This window comes from Chaetodon trifascialis, chromosome 12 (assembly GCF_039877785.1).
Source record: "Chaetodon trifascialis isolate fChaTrf1 chromosome 12, fChaTrf1.hap1, whole genome shotgun sequence".
NCBI classification, from domain to species: domain Eukaryota; kingdom Metazoa; phylum Chordata; class Actinopteri; order Chaetodontiformes; family Chaetodontidae; genus Chaetodon; species Chaetodon trifascialis.
In genome coordinates, this window is record NC_092067.1 from 23388775 (window position 1) to 23406681 (window position 17907).

The 17907-nt window shown below is 41.0% G+C and overlaps 1 protein-coding gene across 1 annotated transcript in view; it reads right to left on the reverse strand.

Moving 5' to 3' along the window:
* Positions 1 to 17907, reverse strand: part of tfpia (tissue factor pathway inhibitor a) — a 36384-nt gene that overhangs the window by 15281 nt on the left and 3196 nt on the right. The gene's annotated exons all lie outside the window — the stretch shown is intronic.

The following is a 17907-nucleotide window of genomic DNA, read 5'->3' on the forward strand; positions in this document are numbered from 1 at the left end:
AGGAGAAGGGTGAGTGAAAGCTGCAGAAATGTCACCGAATGCAGCACACAGCAGTAGTTTGCACTGCAGCGCACCGGGCAGTGTGTTGCACAGACCGAGACACTGGATGAACAGAGTGTCTTTTAAATGATTTGTCCTGCTGTGGAGAACATGTTTGATCAATGTATGTATGTAATATAACTGCTGGACGAGGACATAGGTCACATTACTCACAGTTGTCAGGGTTGTGGGCAGTGAATTAGCCCTGCATAGACACACTTCTTTGCTGTCATTATCATTCATAGAAGCTGGCTTTGTCAGATCCAGGAAAGAGGTGGCATAAAACACTTTGAGCTCTGCGAACCACTGTTGCGAATGTTAAATCACTATCTCAGTGTGTTGCTGGGAAATGGCTCTCTCTGCCCTCATCCCTGCTGTTTTTAGGTCAGGTCTCTGTTATGCCCGCTTGTAGCTGCGCAGTTACTTCAAAACGCACTGAAAAGAGACGGATCTGCGCCCAAAGGGATTTTCAGATGGCCGAGGCTTGACTGACAGTGTCTAAAAATGTCTTTCTGCATTGCACATGTTAATATTCAATAACCTTGATGTTTTGTGATCTCCCATGGAACGCTTCAAAGTTCGACTTCCACTGCATTTTTCACCATGTAAACACAGAGTGGAGAGTGAAATAAAAGGAGGAAAACAGGTGAAGGTTGAAAAAACAACCTACCAGCTGGAACGTGAATGTGAGGTTTTTAGCCATGCTAAGGGTTTGTCCCACTGGACTGCAATGTTGGTCTGCTGATCAATTGGTCTGCCACTTTAGTTCAGACTGAAATATCTCAACAACTATTAAATGGATTGCCATGAGATTTGGCACGAATGTTTTTTGATAAAGTGCTAAAATTATGTAGTTCATATAGAGTATAATCACCATTAAATCCTTTTTTTCCAGCTGTGGCTGGAAAGCTTGGAAGACAAACATTAAATTCCCTTTGCTGTAAGATCCAAAGTTCTATCAAAGCACATCCTCTAAAGGGAAACACCCTGCCCTGTCCTATCAGCACAGCAGTCAACACACTCTGCCAGGCGAGGTAATGAGGGCAACCGCTCACCAATCCAACCTGCCTTCCTTCTTCACCCATCCAATTCTAACTTGCAACCAGGAATTGGGGACACCAATCAAATACTCCCTGTATCCTTGCTTCCATCTGACCTGTGGTATTGCTATTGCATGTGGGGGGTGGGGTGAGGACAGTGGGGCTTCCCTGCAGAGACTTTTATTTGCGTTCTTCTTGTCATGTCTGATAAGCAGTGCAAGATTGAGTCATCTAGCAGGGGAAAAATTACACAGCGACACAGGAAATGTGGATCTCTGTCTAGTACCCTTCTCCATGTTGGCTATGCAAACACACCTCATGGCTGAATCTCACTGAACAAACTTCACACAGAAATAATGAGATTGTTTGCTCTCAACGGATGCCTCAAGCTACCATGGCTGCAACAGAATTATTACTTTTGGGGAGCAAAAGCACAAATGTGGCTCAGACTGGTCTAATGCAAAGCCTGTAAAGAAGACTGTTCAATAAGACATATTTTGGCCTCCCTAGGAGAGGTAAGAAAACGTGCTCTTCCTATTGATTTCTGCTGATCTTGTCTCAGACAGATCTGAAGCACAATAAGCAGCGTGTTTAACAAACACTCGTGTCCAATGTCCAGACAGAGGTATTGCGAAGCTGTCAGAAAGAAACACAACCACAGCCTTGGAGAACACACAGACGCATGCCTGCATAGCAAATCTTTTAAAGACATTTTTTTAAAAGCACAGACTACAACTTGGGGTAGATGTTTAACAGCAGGCCCATGACACTTTATTCCATCGCATGGACCACAGTACAGCACATAGGTGCTGAGTCCAAGGGCGATCAGAAGCTCAGGCATCCCTGGGCAATTGTAGGCACCTATGGAGGGAAGCATGCTATGAAGAGCAATGTTGTTTTAACTTGGAGCTTAACTTTAACCCCTTAAGCCCCTTGTAGGTTGTGACCACTCAGGAGTGTCATGTGGTGACATATTCACTCATTTATATGATACATTGATACAATGAGACAGTTTTAATTAAATGAAATATGGAGACAGAAAGGTGTTATGTACCTTCATGTACCTTCTGTTCCACAAATAATGCTGAGCTACCATGAAGGAAACTCAATGGTCTTGCAGCCTTGTCTTTATCTGTACACTTTTATTAAAAAAAAATGTAATTTACAATATCAGATGTTGTGGTAGGCTACAGGTGGCTTCATTTAGCATTGACCTGAATGTGCTTTTGCTGGCCACACCCAGGCTATTATTTGAGGCTCAGCCATTTATATGACAATGTAATGTATATAACTAGAAACCAGTAGCATTCTTGCAGGCTGACATTTGTCAGAAGACTTTTAGAAGCAGGTTTTTTAGTAAATAAAATAAGGCTAGAAACTAATCTTTGAAGTAAACTGGCTTATCAAAAAACAATCATCAAAAAAGCAGATTTTCACACCACTGACTGAATGCAAACAGCCTTTCAGTGCAATCCATCCAAAGCTTGAAATCTGTCATCAGGAATCTTCCATGCTGTTGAACAGACGGCAAATAAATATAGTCCTACTCACACAATGCATCAGCAAAACCCTTGGAAGCCAACCAACAAATCAGCCAGCTCCTTGAAATATGGACCATGCTGAATAGGGAAACAGATTTTAGATGCGTCAAATTTCCATTGGCAGCTAGTCTCCTGAGTATTGCTGACAGGCTCAGCTTGGCCAAGATTTGCACACACACTCACCCATTTGGATAAAGATCTGAGTTGCTCAACATGTGCACTGTGCCAAGCACCTCTATAATTCCACATATGGGCAGGTTGAGTCGGTTTGAGGCCCCGTCCCAGCTTGTTCAGTGTACCAGAAGATTATCCTGCATCTCAATTTCTAGGTCTTTTAGCAAAGGGGGCTTAAGCACTAACTGCACAGAAGCCATGGAGCAAACACTAAAAAGCAGCCCATTATTGATGAGTCAACACCAACACCACAGAGCACACGCCGTTATCAGGATGACAGTAAAGTATGATGCACTAATAAACCAGTACGAGACAGGGAGACAGATGTAGACAGAAACAGAGGAAAAGAGCAGAGCATTGCCAAAGTCTCAACAGCTCTCAGTAGTTTTGTCATCTGCAGACTTAAATACTGTGTGTGACTGCTTGAGATGATCGTTTCTATGCTCTCTTAAGAGCATCTTTCTCCACATTTTCACATGCTGTGTAATTGAGAAAACAGTAAACAAAAGGTAAAGTGTATCCATAAAATCATTTTCTGTCTAAGCTGAATGATTGCAAAAAATAAAGAGGCCCTTGTAACAACAGAAACAATGAAAAGAAAACAATGTCAACAGGGTGGAGTGAGAAGAAAACATGCAAGAACAACAATGCATGCTAATGTGGACTCCTTACTGGTACAAACCAAAATCCTTATGACCTAAATCAGTAATTCAAACATGCCTCCCTCCAGCTCTGATGTATTTATTGTGTCTGATAAGGTGTTAATATACTTAATAATAAATAATTACAAAAATAGTGGAGCAGGAATCCTGAAGTTTCTATTAAAAAAAAAGGTCCCAAGCCAACACAGTACTGACACTCTTTGAACAAAGGCTTTAAATAAAATAGAAATTAATTTGTGATTGTATTAATAAAGCTTTTTTAGATATACTTCAAGTCCACCTGCTAAAAAAGTGCTTGTAAAAATGTCAAAATGGAGCAATATTATGCAGAATGGTGTGGCCAGTTTGTGCACAATATGTATATGCGTTGGTCCAAGTAAATCCAAGAGAAAAGAATTTTGCTCCAACTCCTCACAGAACAACATTTCCACAAACAGTGACTGGGGTCTTTATTTACCTCAAGATACCTGGCCTTTATTTGAAGGAGGCTTGTATTAGAGGCTGGCCTTAAAACCTTATTCCCTCTTTTGAAAAGTGTAAATGGCAATAATTTAGTACAATTATGCCTTGTTGGCATGCACATAATATCACAGCCGCCAGGAGTTTATCTGCTTTCTTCTGACCTGTATCTCAGAGCCAGTTTTTATTTGTTTGTTTCGACCACGCCCTCGGCCATCATTCAAGACGTGACTTATACTTGACTACGTTTTTAATTGAGGAAATACAGTATATCAGTTGGTCAAATTAGTCACCACTTTAAGAACAATCATTCATTTGGTGACTCACTTTGTTAAATGGTTCATGAAACAAAGAATACAAAGTCCATCATATAATGGTTGCATTGCAACATTTGGTCAGAGCAGCACGTGTATGCTTTGGTGAAGAAACCAAATTGGTGCATCAGCAGTGTCAGAGTAGATAGGTCTGCAACTGATGTCAGTTTTTATCAGAGCCGTGCCCTGAGGAGAGCGGTCAAAGGGCTGAAGGTGAGTCACACTCTGTCCCAAGATTTTACAGCAGAACTCATTATATGCATTTGTGTTTCTGTGTGCGTCTTTTCACATGAAATTCAAGAGTATTGTTCTGTCCTCGCCAACACAGAAAAAGCTCCACATGGACTGCTGTACTGGCCTTAAGAACACAACTTTTTTTGTTGTTTTGCTTGAAAGTTCCAAGCTCCTGTGCTATTGAGTGAACCTACCATAAAAGAGTGCTGCATCACCCTAACCCTAACCCTGCCCTAACCCTAACCCTAACCCTAACCCTGACCCTGACCCTAACCCTAACCCTGGTTACTTATAGCATTAATGATGCTACTACTGCACGTTTAGTCAGTACAAGAAGTGGCCAGTGAGTCCAACTTTCTGCTGGTTCGTGTTCCAGTGTAAGAAACAAGTAGCTTCCTAAAAAGAGGAAAGTGTCTCCTAACATAGTAACTAACTATACTGCAGATATCTGCTGGATTCAGTCACCTGTCAAGCGTCCAAGTTGTACGGTGTCACTGTATTTCATGTTAGAAGATGGCAAGGCCACAAAGGAAGTCTGAGAAATGTTAACTGTCAGAGAAAATATCTCCTCACCTCAACAATGCGACAGAAGAGTGTGCTGAGTATACGACTGAAAAAACTGAATGAAGCCTGGGAATTCTTACTTAACACTTCACTTGATGAATATATTTGGATGAAGCTTGGATGAATATTTATGTTCATTTGGAAATTACCAAACAGCTGAACCCACCAATACGTAGGGTTTATTCTTTTTGAGATTGCGATTTAAAATGTGATTATTTCATATAAATCAATCTAAACGCTCTTTGTGATCTGTATAATATCTCAAAATATATGATAGTAATGAGAACAGAGCCAAAAGAGTAAATATTAGACTTAGATTTGCCAAGTGGACACAAACATGACTCCAAATGAGTGAGAACGTGGTTCTTTAATTGCTGAATGTGTAATAAAGCAATTGCCACAATGCCATATTAAAAGGTGACGCGTCCATGATGTGTTCACAACTTGTGTCTGCTGCCCCCAAGTGGCAAAAAAAAGAAGCTGTTGCAGATTTGTATACTTGCGATTACTGAATAATATTCAAACATAATCATCACGTTTAGAAGCAGCTACATGGTTTCCCACTTAACTGCAGTTCGACTGCTGTGCCCTGAATTTGTTAAAGCTATTGTTATCTTCACAGGCCGACAGGACCAACTGTCTGAATCCTGAAGTCACAATTCACATCTTACGATGATAATATTAAAACAAGGTTATGTTGTGTTTAGAAGCTTCGCTGGGAGTTTCAATCAACTCACCACCACTCTGCTGGTCCCACTGCTCATTTTTCAAACATCAAAGTGAGAGATGTGATGCTTCTTCATCAACAAAACTATCTTCGGTAAGTCTGAACAGTCCAGACACCAGCATGCAGACAGCATATTAACCAGGCATAATCCAATCAGTTCTTTTTGTTTTGCAACTCACAAAATCAATGCTAATCAGCAACTGCAGAGTAAATTTGCTGGAGAAATCAAATCAAATAAAGCCAATAAAATCAACTCACTTGTTTGTTTTGACTTCGATTTGCTACAGCTTTTTAAAACAGTTAATTATGTCCATAAGTCATAATTTAAAAAAGTTGGTGAAAATGAAAAACTTTTTTTCTTTTTATACTACTTTTTTGTAATACTTTCACACAAAATCGAATCTGAAATATCTGCCCACCTTCTTTTGATCCCTAATTGAAAATTGTGTTCATTCATTTTTTCTATGTATAAATTTATCTAACAGCCTTAAAAGTCCCATTAACTCCATGTGCTTGTCATGCATCCCCATTCACAGAGAACGCCAAATGATGTCATACTAATAAACTGGTTACTGGTTAAACACCACAAACTGGGACTGTTGAGAGGAATCAAACTGGTGAGTGTGGTGGGTCACTGCTGGAAGATTTTAAAAATTCTTATTAATTTCGCTTTTGTGAAACACACTGGTTTCACTTTTGTCTTGATGATAAGAGGCTCTGCCAAATCGGATGAAATGCAAGAAGAGCAGAGCTCCATTCACAACACTTCAATCGAGTGTGAAGATAAGATACTGAGTGTGCATGACTCCCAGGCTACCAGCGGCAAAATAAGGGGTGGATCAGCTCAATTATCGTGAATCTGAGAAACTAGAAAGAAACAATGACAAGGATCCTGCAGATCATTTCAAATTCAGCTCATTAAGGTAATAGATTTTGGCTGTTAAGCAGCTGTCGAGAGATGACCTCATTCCTGCAGCAACCTTGCAAACGGAGAACGCTTCTTATGGCGCTTCGTGTTGAGATCAAAGTGGGCTTCAAGCACCTTCCAAAGCACAATCTACAGCACATCAAAGGGATCCCCAGGAAACACGGACACATTCGTGCCTCCGGCAGAAATCTGTTGCCATTTCTACGAACAATTAGAGCTTTGAGAGCTCACATTGTGTGGTCGGGAAACAGACCGGGGGCTACCCTGAAGACTGAGTGAGCAGTGAGCCTCCGACCGTGTTTGGGCAGCAACAGGCCTGGTCCTGTATGGCTCAGCTCATAGAGCGTGACAAACTCTGCCAAGATTGGTGGTTTGATTGTTGCTGCAGACATCCAGGTGGAAAAACTTTGCCCTCACGGTTCGGTAATAAGATAATATGTATAATATCTTCTTCCACAAAGCTAACCTTCAGATCTCTGTGCAGGCCCTGAGTGTATGTGTTTTATCTCGTTTTGCTTTCTCATTTGCTCTAACTAGTAGCACTGCAGGCAAAACTTAATTATCTAAAAGGCTTGTGCATTTTTAATCAGTCTGCGTGTTGGTATGGCAGGTGGAGAGGGAGGAGGGATGCACTGAGGGAATTAATTGTCACCTCACAACTCGATAGCTTTTGTAGACCTGTTTGTCCAGCTTTAACATTCCCCTCAGTTTTTCTTTTCGACCAACAACGTTTTTGGCTTCCTCTTTCAAACAGAAGACTCTGCACAGATAAAAAAAAAAATCAAACTTTCTGTCTGCCTTTTCACGGCTTTGCCTCTCTTCCCTATCTCTATCAGCTGCAAACTTGAAGAGCTGTTTTTATCAACTGACTTTTCTCCAATGTCAGCTCAGTGGTGGAGATCTCTGTGCTCTGCCTCTGCAATGGCATTATTTTCTCCTCGCAATATCTAAGCTGAGCCCCTACCTGTTTCCCACTTGGTCTGGATAACAAAACAATAGTGGGAACCAGAAATCCCTCTCGCTTCACTGATTCGGCCAAATCCGGGCTCTGACATTTGCAAAGTCTGAGCGCTGCCAAACCGAATAATCCCACTCAATGCCAATTAGAGTTTGTCTCGGCTGCTTCTCAGCCAATCAATTGGACAAAGTGCGTTTCCTGGGCTGTACTCTAATGGGGGTGTACATGATTAGCTGTACTGCAGTTTGGTGACACATATCCTCAAAGCAGTCATGCCTTTGCAGGAAATCAAACAAGCATCTGTAGGAGCAAATCAGTGCCCAGCCCTTTCAGTTGACAGAAGGTGGCAACTTTTCAGTCCAGAAGGAGCATATGGCAAACAATGATGGAGGCATACGTTTGCCATAAGTTGCACAAGCCTGTAGGGGAGAAAGCACCAATGAACCATCTGCCAAACTGAGAAGGTCCCAATTACAAAACACTCAGTGAATTATGCATGACATCACTTGCAATAACGACCAAACAACTTCAAGAATACCGGTGTTCAAACCAGTGACAGAAGATGTTCATGGGTGGAAAAAATCAAAAGAGCATCTAGAATGTGATTAGATTAAACCTTCAGTAATTGCCTGAAGTGAAAGAAAATTCTAATGTTGCATAAAAGCTAACTACCGTAATTTCTGGACTATAAGCCGCTACTTTTTTCACACGCCTTGAACCCTGCAGCTTAAAAAACGAAGCGGCTAATCTATAGATTTTTACGGGCTAACAGCCTCCAAGGGGGCGCTCTAGCAGGAAACACAAGAGCAAGACAGACGGGTGGAAGAGATAATGCACCGAGGAGGCCGCTAGTTTGATTGTGTTTTCTGGTAGGCTAACAGGCTAAGGCTGCTAGGCTGGTTATGTTTTTTAACCAGCCGTGTTACTGCACTTTAACTGTTGTTTTACTGCCGTGTTACTGCACTTTTACAGTCGTTTTACTGCCGTGTTACAGACACTGCTTGGAAAAAAACATTTATTTTCTGTGTAAATATCTCATGTTACAACGTGGGCACCTGTGGCTTATAGACAGGTGCGGCCTATATACACGGTACATAATTTTAATCTCACGCAAACGGAAAGTAACAATTTGTGAGCAGCTGCTTATTTGTGAGCCAGTGTGGGTCGCTATAATGTATTATCATATGGCTGGTCCCGAAAAAGCAAGAACGATTTCAAGTGACACTACGAGGAGCAACAGCAAAGACAGAAGCCACAGCCGGATTTAAACACACAGGTGGCAAAATCTACGACAGCTTCTAAAATGTTCTACTTGTATTTTCATCCGAGGTTCACGGAGCTTCCCAGAATTATCTGCTGGAAAACATATTGGGACGTTTAATTACATTCTGGCTGCCGCTCCGGTTTCTTCACCCAGCTCACGTACCAAATGATTCCTCGTCTCAGATCTTTTACATGTAAGACTTAATCCACACTAAGCTCCTTGTAAATTTAAAGAGCTGAGTTTAGATCATCTAAACCAGAGATGCAAAGAAAATCTCACTTGTTGATTTTCTGCATGTAATTGCAGCATAAAGCGGAGGGAAATATGAGCTGGCATCCGGCCTATCGTCCCATTTATCTAACCCGCAGCCCTGCATGATGGCGGACCGGCCACCTCCATGCATCATGGTGCTGTTGTGCCACGGGGAGCGACCAGAGTGGTCATGCCCTCTGACTCTCCAAGAGATCAGATGCAGAGGTGGGAACAAGACGTGTTAACCAGGCGGCACAGAGGGTACAGTTCAAACAAAGTAATTTGCTCTGTGGCAACAAGCCACATCTCACCTCGCGTATGTTTAATGTAAATAAATGTGAGTCGGGGCTTATTTTCATTCCAGCTGCTGCAGTAATACGAGCCTGTCAGACAGCGAAGCCTTGTTACCTCAATGCACACACAGTGTGCTTTATCACTCTGATTCTATTATTTACTTTCCCCTTGAGGAAAACTTATATTGAGCCTTGTGTAACTGTAGATGAGCTCTAATTAGAAAAAGTAAATACACAACATTAACAAATTCCAGGACACGCATACATCTGCACACTATGCAATCACATCTCTCTCCTCTGATCCCAAACACAAGAGCATTCTCAAGTGGCATTAAAGACATAATTGCACAACCCTGAGGCCAACAGCATATTATCTTTAGATCTAATGTAGCTTGACTGTCACAGGTGTATATGAACGTTTATAGCGGCTTAATTTAAACTGAAGAGGCCTTAAAAGCCAAGTACACACTGGTGGTACAGTAGAGCACTTAAAGAGGTGGATCATTCTTGACTGTTATAATGTTCAATGCTGCACCAGATGACCACTTAGATATAAATTACAGAGACAATATTATGCGATATCTCAATGTACCTTCAACAGCTGGTATGGAGCTTTGTGGTGAGGTCTAGCTGTCTGGTCTGTACCTTTTCAGGTTTGGCTCACTCTCTTGTGTCATTTTTGGCCACAGTAGTAGATATTTCCAGCCAAAAAAGCTCTAAAAACCCACTGTACACTACCTGCTTTCCACCAAACAATAAACAGAGGTTAGCAGTTAGCGACTAGCTGGCATACATTTCCAACCCAAAACCCAAAGTCTGCCAAAGGTTTAAAGTCTCGGCTCTTCACACTCCTACACAATCCGCCCTCAGCCAACATTCATATCACTAAAGTAAGTTTGACCCACAGCAGACATTATGTCTTTGGAAGGTGTGGTATTAGTGTCACTGGTGTGTGAAATCTCATTATTTTATTCATTTAAAAACATGAATTTTAAAATCTCCATATTGCAGCCAGCACAATACTGTGATCCTGTGTTACCTCATTGCAAGATCATAAATTGAACATGAATTAAATATAAGCCTGTTCCCTGTTTATACGGCTGTATCACACCATTCTGATGTGTGTTCAGAGGGTGCTGTTTGCTGCAAGGAAACATTATTTGCTGTCAGAGAAGCAGAAAAGGACGACACTTTAGCGAGTCGATCACTCCCAAAGGGTGTGACCACACGGCAGGAGTCTGAACAACCACTAAGAGCCAACACAACATGAATAGAACGACCTGTTAAAGCCGTAAAGTCTAAAACTCCATTATTTCTAAATGCATCGTCAATACTCCACATACAATAAAGCCGTCATCTGTCAAACGTCGAATGGACCCTCAAGGACGCTACAGGCTGCAGCCACGAGTGTTTTGTGCCTCCTCTCCTTTGATGTGGATGTGATTACACAGCTGAATCAATGGGACGGACAGAAAGCGAGAGCAAGAGGCTCATTCCCCCTCTGTGCAAATGTCATCCTCGACTGGTTGTACTGTAGATGCACTCTTGATTAGAGGAGGGGATCGATACGGCGGTCCTTTTCTGCATTGCAGGTTATCATTCAAACAATTGTCTATTGGCAATCGGGGAGCTTTAGTGAGAGTTTAGTTTGAAATCGTGGTTTCCTGAGAGGGATTGATCCTGCTGCTCGGGTCTCGTCTAAAGAGCAAATTATTGTACATGAAAATAGATTCCACTTTCTTTCTGTTTTTATCTCCATTTTTTCCAGATCAGCAGCGTCTGTTTCTCCCCTCTCTGATACAGTCTGTCCTCCTGTCATTATTGTGTAGACTGAACAGAAAAGCTTTCAGAATTCATCATAACATACCTGCATTCCTCTCAGATGTCACCAGTTTGACGCAGACAAAAATCATATTCAATCATCACAATTATTTCAAGCCTGGAGAGTATTCTTTGTGATTTACCGTTTCAAAAAGATTTATTGTGAAGTCAGACAGGACACAAAGTGAATTTCAGCATACAAAATCAATGAAAACACGCTATTAGATGCTAAGTTACCACCACAAATGACATTAAGATGCTCGGAGGCTGACGGGGAAGTCGTGAGACCTTTGTGTAGAATATGCTATTTCTGTGGTGTATAAAATAAACACAGACTCAAAGCAGCACTGAGAATGACGCTGTGGGAGATATAATTTGTATCATATGCTTTAGTTATATTTAACTAACTGCTTTAAGTATATTTAAGCTTTAGTTATATTTAAGTCCATTTATGTCCAGTATTTAAGTTTAAGACATGCCCAAATACTACTGTTATTATCACCATTATTATTATTCTTTTAACTTGAATTCACAAATCTCAGTGTACAAATTCCAAATTTCAAATGATAAAATGTTGATTTTCTTTCTAAACTGTACAAATGTGGTGAGTCAAACAATTGCACACATTAAATTCTGCTCTGAAAACATCAGCCAGTGGCACCATTTTGATCTGCAAATGCCGGAAATCCTTGAAGGGAAAAGCTTGTTGACATGACATTTTTCCTGTTATCTTAGGCTTTGTTGAGACTTGGTCACGTTTATGTGTTTAAAGGTCTTGTATGACATAGTCCCACCCTGATGAAGGCTTGATAGCTGAAAACATGGAGAGAGGAAAGCGTGGTGTACCAGAGAGGAGTTGTGCAACATTGATGGACCTGCACTGAACCTGACAGCGTCCAACTACACGCAGCTTGATGCTAATTCAACCTCAACCACTGTTCACATTACACTTCATTCCTTTACGCAGTCACTTTCAGCAGATACTGTACACTGACTGTGAGCAGCTTTGAGGTGCAAAAGTGAAGAAATCTCAACTCCACCATCGAGCAGTCCAAAACAAGGAGCCGTCGTCCACTCCCACCTTGTCTGAACTGGCAGAGTGACGATGAGGTGATCACTCTTTCATCGCATTTTCTGTGAGTGCTCCTCCAACAAGTTCAGACTTAGTTCGCCTCTTTCTTTTATTCCTTAAACCTTTGGTACACTTTACTGACACGAGTTAGGGGGGTTGAGTGCAAAGCTTACAATTAGTCTGCACACCAGGTAGCTGAATTTTTGTGTCAGCACGACTACACGTAGCTTTTTGCTGACCTTGAAATTTGGGTTGTAATTTCTTAGTTGCTGCACAACATTCGAAATAATAGTAGAAAATTTAAGAAGCAATCGAACACCTGAAAATATCTCGAGCCACATTGACCCATCACATACTGTTCAGGTTAAATTTGAGCCTTTTTCACATTTAAAAGCAGTAAAAAAGACCTACATGTCATTCTGCTATCCTAAAATTGGACTGACTTCACAGTCAAATTTGACCCGTATCTACTGAAATGGATTTCAGATCCAGCAGAAAATGGTGGTTTTAGGGAATCCTGAAACAGTGAAACTGTACATGTCAGTGTATATTCTTTATGGAGGACCTTGAACTGCCTGCATTCCCACCACATTTGCACATTTTCCCGCCACTGCTCTGAATGCAGAGACTAGTTTACAACTGGCAAATACGTGTTTGTTTTGTTTGTGAAAGGTGAGTTGAATTAATAGTTAATAGCTTAAATAAGGATTTATTTATGATACAGCAGCGTGGACAGTCTTTGATGTTTGTAATGTTATAAACTGTCATATAATAAACCCCACAGTTCCCAAAATGTTTTTTCTATTACCACTTTTTATAAAATATATTCAAATTAGTTATGATTCTGTGTCTTGGGTTAAGTAGATAGGAACAATACTGTGTGGTAGTAGATGTTTTTTCTTTGAAAACGAGTGGTGTAAAACCTAAAAAAATACACTCTCCCTGCTCTCTGAAACGCTAATTAAGGATTAATCACCCATTTATGAACATCAGACAGGTTGTTAACTCATTCTGAGTAGATCTGTGGCTCAACATTTGGTACAGACACTTGTTATAATAGGTTATATATAATAGGTTATAACAGGATTTTCAGGCTAGGACAAAGCTGACTTGCAGTGTAGATATAGAACATGATCAGTATGTAAGGGTTCCATTTATATTTTTAGCATCTGTACATGTACTTTTCCAGCTGACTTATATAATTGTTATCTCCCACAAGTTCGATATCCTGTAAGACACATCATTTCCTGAAACTATGTCCCTTAAATAAAACTTACAGTTGTTGTCAGTGCGACTCACACAGGAAACGCTAGCATAGCCTGATCCGTCTGTTGAACTCTGCTGTGAAAACTTTTCCAGGCTCAGAGAAGATAGCGCTATCTTTTGAAACAAACCAAAGTGAGTGAGTCATGGAGGCGTGAGTCGAGCAGCACTCCATCTCCAATTAGCATCCTGCTTCGTATCCTCGGTGTCATTCACCTCCTGTGCAAAATCTAAAATATGTGTCCAATAATGTGTCAACGTGCAAGAAATTAAAGCTTCCTGTGAGCTAGAGAGACAGTAATCATGTGTTCCCAGCTGCAGCATTGTTGTTCACATGATGTCCCAAAATACAACACCGTGTGCATGCAAACAGATGAAGGGACATTTGAACAGAAGGCTCACTTATGTCTGTTTTTCCTTCTCCAGTAATTAAGCAAAATCACTAAAACCAAAATGAGCCACGTTATGAAGGCACCAAATGAGCTCATTTTTCAGCAGCAGTGGAACAGCAGCTTCTATGTATTATCCTTCAACTGCAGCGCCCCCATCAGGTCAGTTAGTGTAGTTTAAAACATTATCAACAGAGTATCAAGATGTATCATCTGTTCAAGTCCTGTCATAACTGAACAAGTCCAAACAATTCGACCTTTATTTATAGAGTTTTCATTAACGCCGGGATAAAACTGCCCCTTTGACTTGTGGAGTGTTTCCAATTCAGAGTTTCAGAAAATGAATCCGAGTGTGCTAATAGTGTCCTACTTCCACAGTCCAAAAAATGTAGTGTTCACAGCAGGTTGACTGAGAGATAAAGCAAAGAAAAGCACCAAATTTGTTAAATGACAGTTAAAGACTAATCTTTTATCAAAACTGTTTCTGGTTAAATTCATTTTATGTCCAGTCCTGATGACACGAGGTTCATATCACATTATGTTCACATCAGGTTATGTCACCTAACAGCTAACTAATGAGCGTTTTATGTGGGAAATACCTGATAACAGTGAGCAGGGAAGGAGTTTCGGAGACACAGCATGAGTCTCTATGAAAACCTGCCATGTGTAACTTTCCACTTTAAACTGTAAAACACACCTCAGATTACAAAACAGCCAAATTTCAATGCTGCTACAAATGAAAGTTTCTACCCACCACATGACTCCAACATTCAAATTACATTCTAAAACTCATTTTTATCCATTTGTTCTGGTATTTCACTATCAGCTGACTGCCTGGAGGCTGTGCTATCTCCTCCTGCTAGTCAGTAAATAAGATGGCACACAGATTTCTCAGCTGTCAGTTCTGGAAACGAGTCTTCTGCCATCAGACTGAGGCTACGCTGCTGTTAATGCGAAAGAAAAGGCTAACGTAACCGTCTTCTCAAGTTAGTGGGAAAATGGCTGAGGCGATGGTGTATTCTCTCTAAATATAGAGCCAAGCAATTGTCCTTTGCCAATGTCCACAGGCGAGGTGCACAGGACACACACATTAACCCGTGGCTCATGCTCCTCCGAGTGCATTTGTCATCTGTGCTGCTGTGTTAACCTCGAGTTGACAGGTATTTTCTCACAAGGCAGACATATCTTCACCACACTGCGACGTAGCCAGCCTTTTATTAACAGTGACTCAAAGGTTTGATGCTCTGAACCAACTTCCCTGGGGCAAAGTCTTTTGGTCTGTGTTCCACATATGATAAATCACATGTGGAAATGTTGTGTTACAGTCTATTGTTTACTGTGCATTGTTCAGAAAATTGCTTGGAGTTCAATGACTAACTCAGGAGACATTGTCTCTCCTTTGTGTTCCTGCATTTGTCTCATTACACCCACTCATGCCCAGAAAACGCAGTCAACTAGCATTCCTGCTGTCAGGTTTTACACAAAGGTGTCCTTTATCTTATATTCTGCGGCAGATGAATCAGCAAGGACTTTTGAATTCTGCTCTGTTGCACTCAATAGTTGTAGAAGTTGAACAGTACTACAAGTTATTCCCAGTCAATTAGATTACATAACATAAGTGCTTTCATGAGTTCAAGACTGCCACTCAGCTTATGTATTCATGTACAGTAGCAGTGCGTGTACTATATATTGACTGCATGGGAGTATATGCTGTACAGTGTCATTTACTGAGACAGAGGCAAAGACAGAGATACCAAACACATGATAACTACACTAACACTGTACTTGCTGGAGGCGTCACCTCCAGCGTAATTGCACCCTTTGCCTACAGTAACCTACACTGATGCTGCATTGGGAGCGAGTTGGGAATGTCAGTACTAGGACAGACGCACCAGTGGGATTCAATCAAGTCTGCTTTTCCATTTCAAACAATACCACATATTGAGATTCTTGGTGGCACGTAATGCAGTAATGATCTTTACCTGAGAAAGACTGGAAAGTCATTTTGAGGGCCGTTAATAAAGGGGACAAAAACTGCTTTATTAAAGCAAAGACTGTATTTGTTACTGTCATTGTGACTCACGCAACTCCTTTTCCTGCCGGTTACTATTGAATCCATGCAGTATCACCACAAAAAACAAGGCATGCTCGATCATCAGTGCATAACACAAGGCGACATGCTCCATTCGAGCCTTCAAGTCCAAGTCTTGACAAAAACCAAGTCTCAACTATTTAGTCAAGTCTTAACTCTCTAAGACAAACTTTTTCCAGGCTATCAATATGTCATACAGCAATTTCAATAGCATTAGCTTAAAATAAACAGCTGTTTATGTTCACTGTTAGCTGAACTTGTTTGTTCTACGGTACATCTGGCTGTTGCATGGTTACTCATCTTTCATGTTGAAACAGCCAGGTATTTCAGTGTAGTGTACTACAGAGTACTGTCCATTCTCCAATCCGAATTTAGACTTTTATTTTGTGTAACCTGCAACAACTGCAAATTTGAGTGAGGTTACAAAGATCCCGTTATGTCATTAATTATTGATGGCAGTTTGGCAGGTTTCCAAAAGGCAAAACTAAGAACAGCAGAGCATTTTTCAATATTTATGGGTCACCATTTCCAGACTCCTCAGCTTTTTGCTTCAAGTCTCAAGTCGAAACTTCAGGAAGTCTCGAGCACATCCAGCCTCACAGCAGAGGAGTCCAAGGCGAGCTGCAAGCCTTCATTTTCTAACTCCCCTCCGACTCGTGTCCACGTCTCATGTCTACATCTCTAATTAAATGTAAACACTTGGATGGATTACTTGAGGACACCAACGATTGTGGTAGTCCACCATAAAAAAAACAAACTGGAGATAATGAAATGAGTTGGCATGACAAGCAAAAACTCAAATCTGTAAAACTATAAATTAAAACTGGAAAGAGGCTGAACTCAAACAGAAAGTGGTCATGACTGCCTGTTAGCGCACATACAGAACAGACAGCAGTCAAGTGCATCATTTGGAGAAAACTGCGATTTTTAGTCATTAATAGTCTGTAGCGAGATGCCGGAGTCGCCCCCAGAAGCAACCGCTGCTTTTGCTGCAGGGAAATTGCTCGGGTGAGATTCATGGTGAGACAAAACAGACTTCTTCTCATTACAAAAAATAAAGGCCTGCTTGCTGGTGAGTGCAGAAAACATTACATAACACCTAATTGGCAAGGCACTTTCCAGTTATAGGTGTATTCATCTAATGGACTCGGACAGTTTTCACTGACAGTTTAGGTGAGTACTTTTCTGAAGTCTACTTCTTATTGCAAACGCTAATTAAGACGGCACATGCTACACAGTTTCCTCTCTGTCTATGGCCTGAGGCTCCCTAATAAAAGGACCACTTCAAACAGCAAGTGAGCATCTAATTAAATTTCTCCACAAATTAATGAGACACAATGTTTACGCCTCCGTGAGAAGATTAGTGAAGCCACCACGAGTGTGTGCCAATGATACTGATGTTTAGCTGCGAAGGGGCTCAGTGAGTCCTTTATTGTTTCACCTCTCAAGAGCACCTAAATGATATGCAAATAGTAAAAGCTAATGTTCCTCTATGAACAAAACCTTGTTGAAGGCCGCTGTAATGTAAGTAGCTCAGATTGCCTCTCTGCATCTACCTGAGTTGTATTCTCATTTCTCTGATGGATGCAAAGTATAATTGCCATATGGTAATGTGTTCCTTTAATACTGCCTGGAGGCTCAGTTTTTGTTTTAGAATATTTAAACACTCAGCACATTTGCCCTCATGTGCTTTGAGGTTAGAATGCTAAACGTGTGTTGTTTGCAAATGTTAACAATCGATAAATGTCAGCTGATGGCTCGTGGGAAACTCTTAAACGCAAAGTCTATTAAATGCTTGATTAAGAAAAAAAGGAAAAAAGA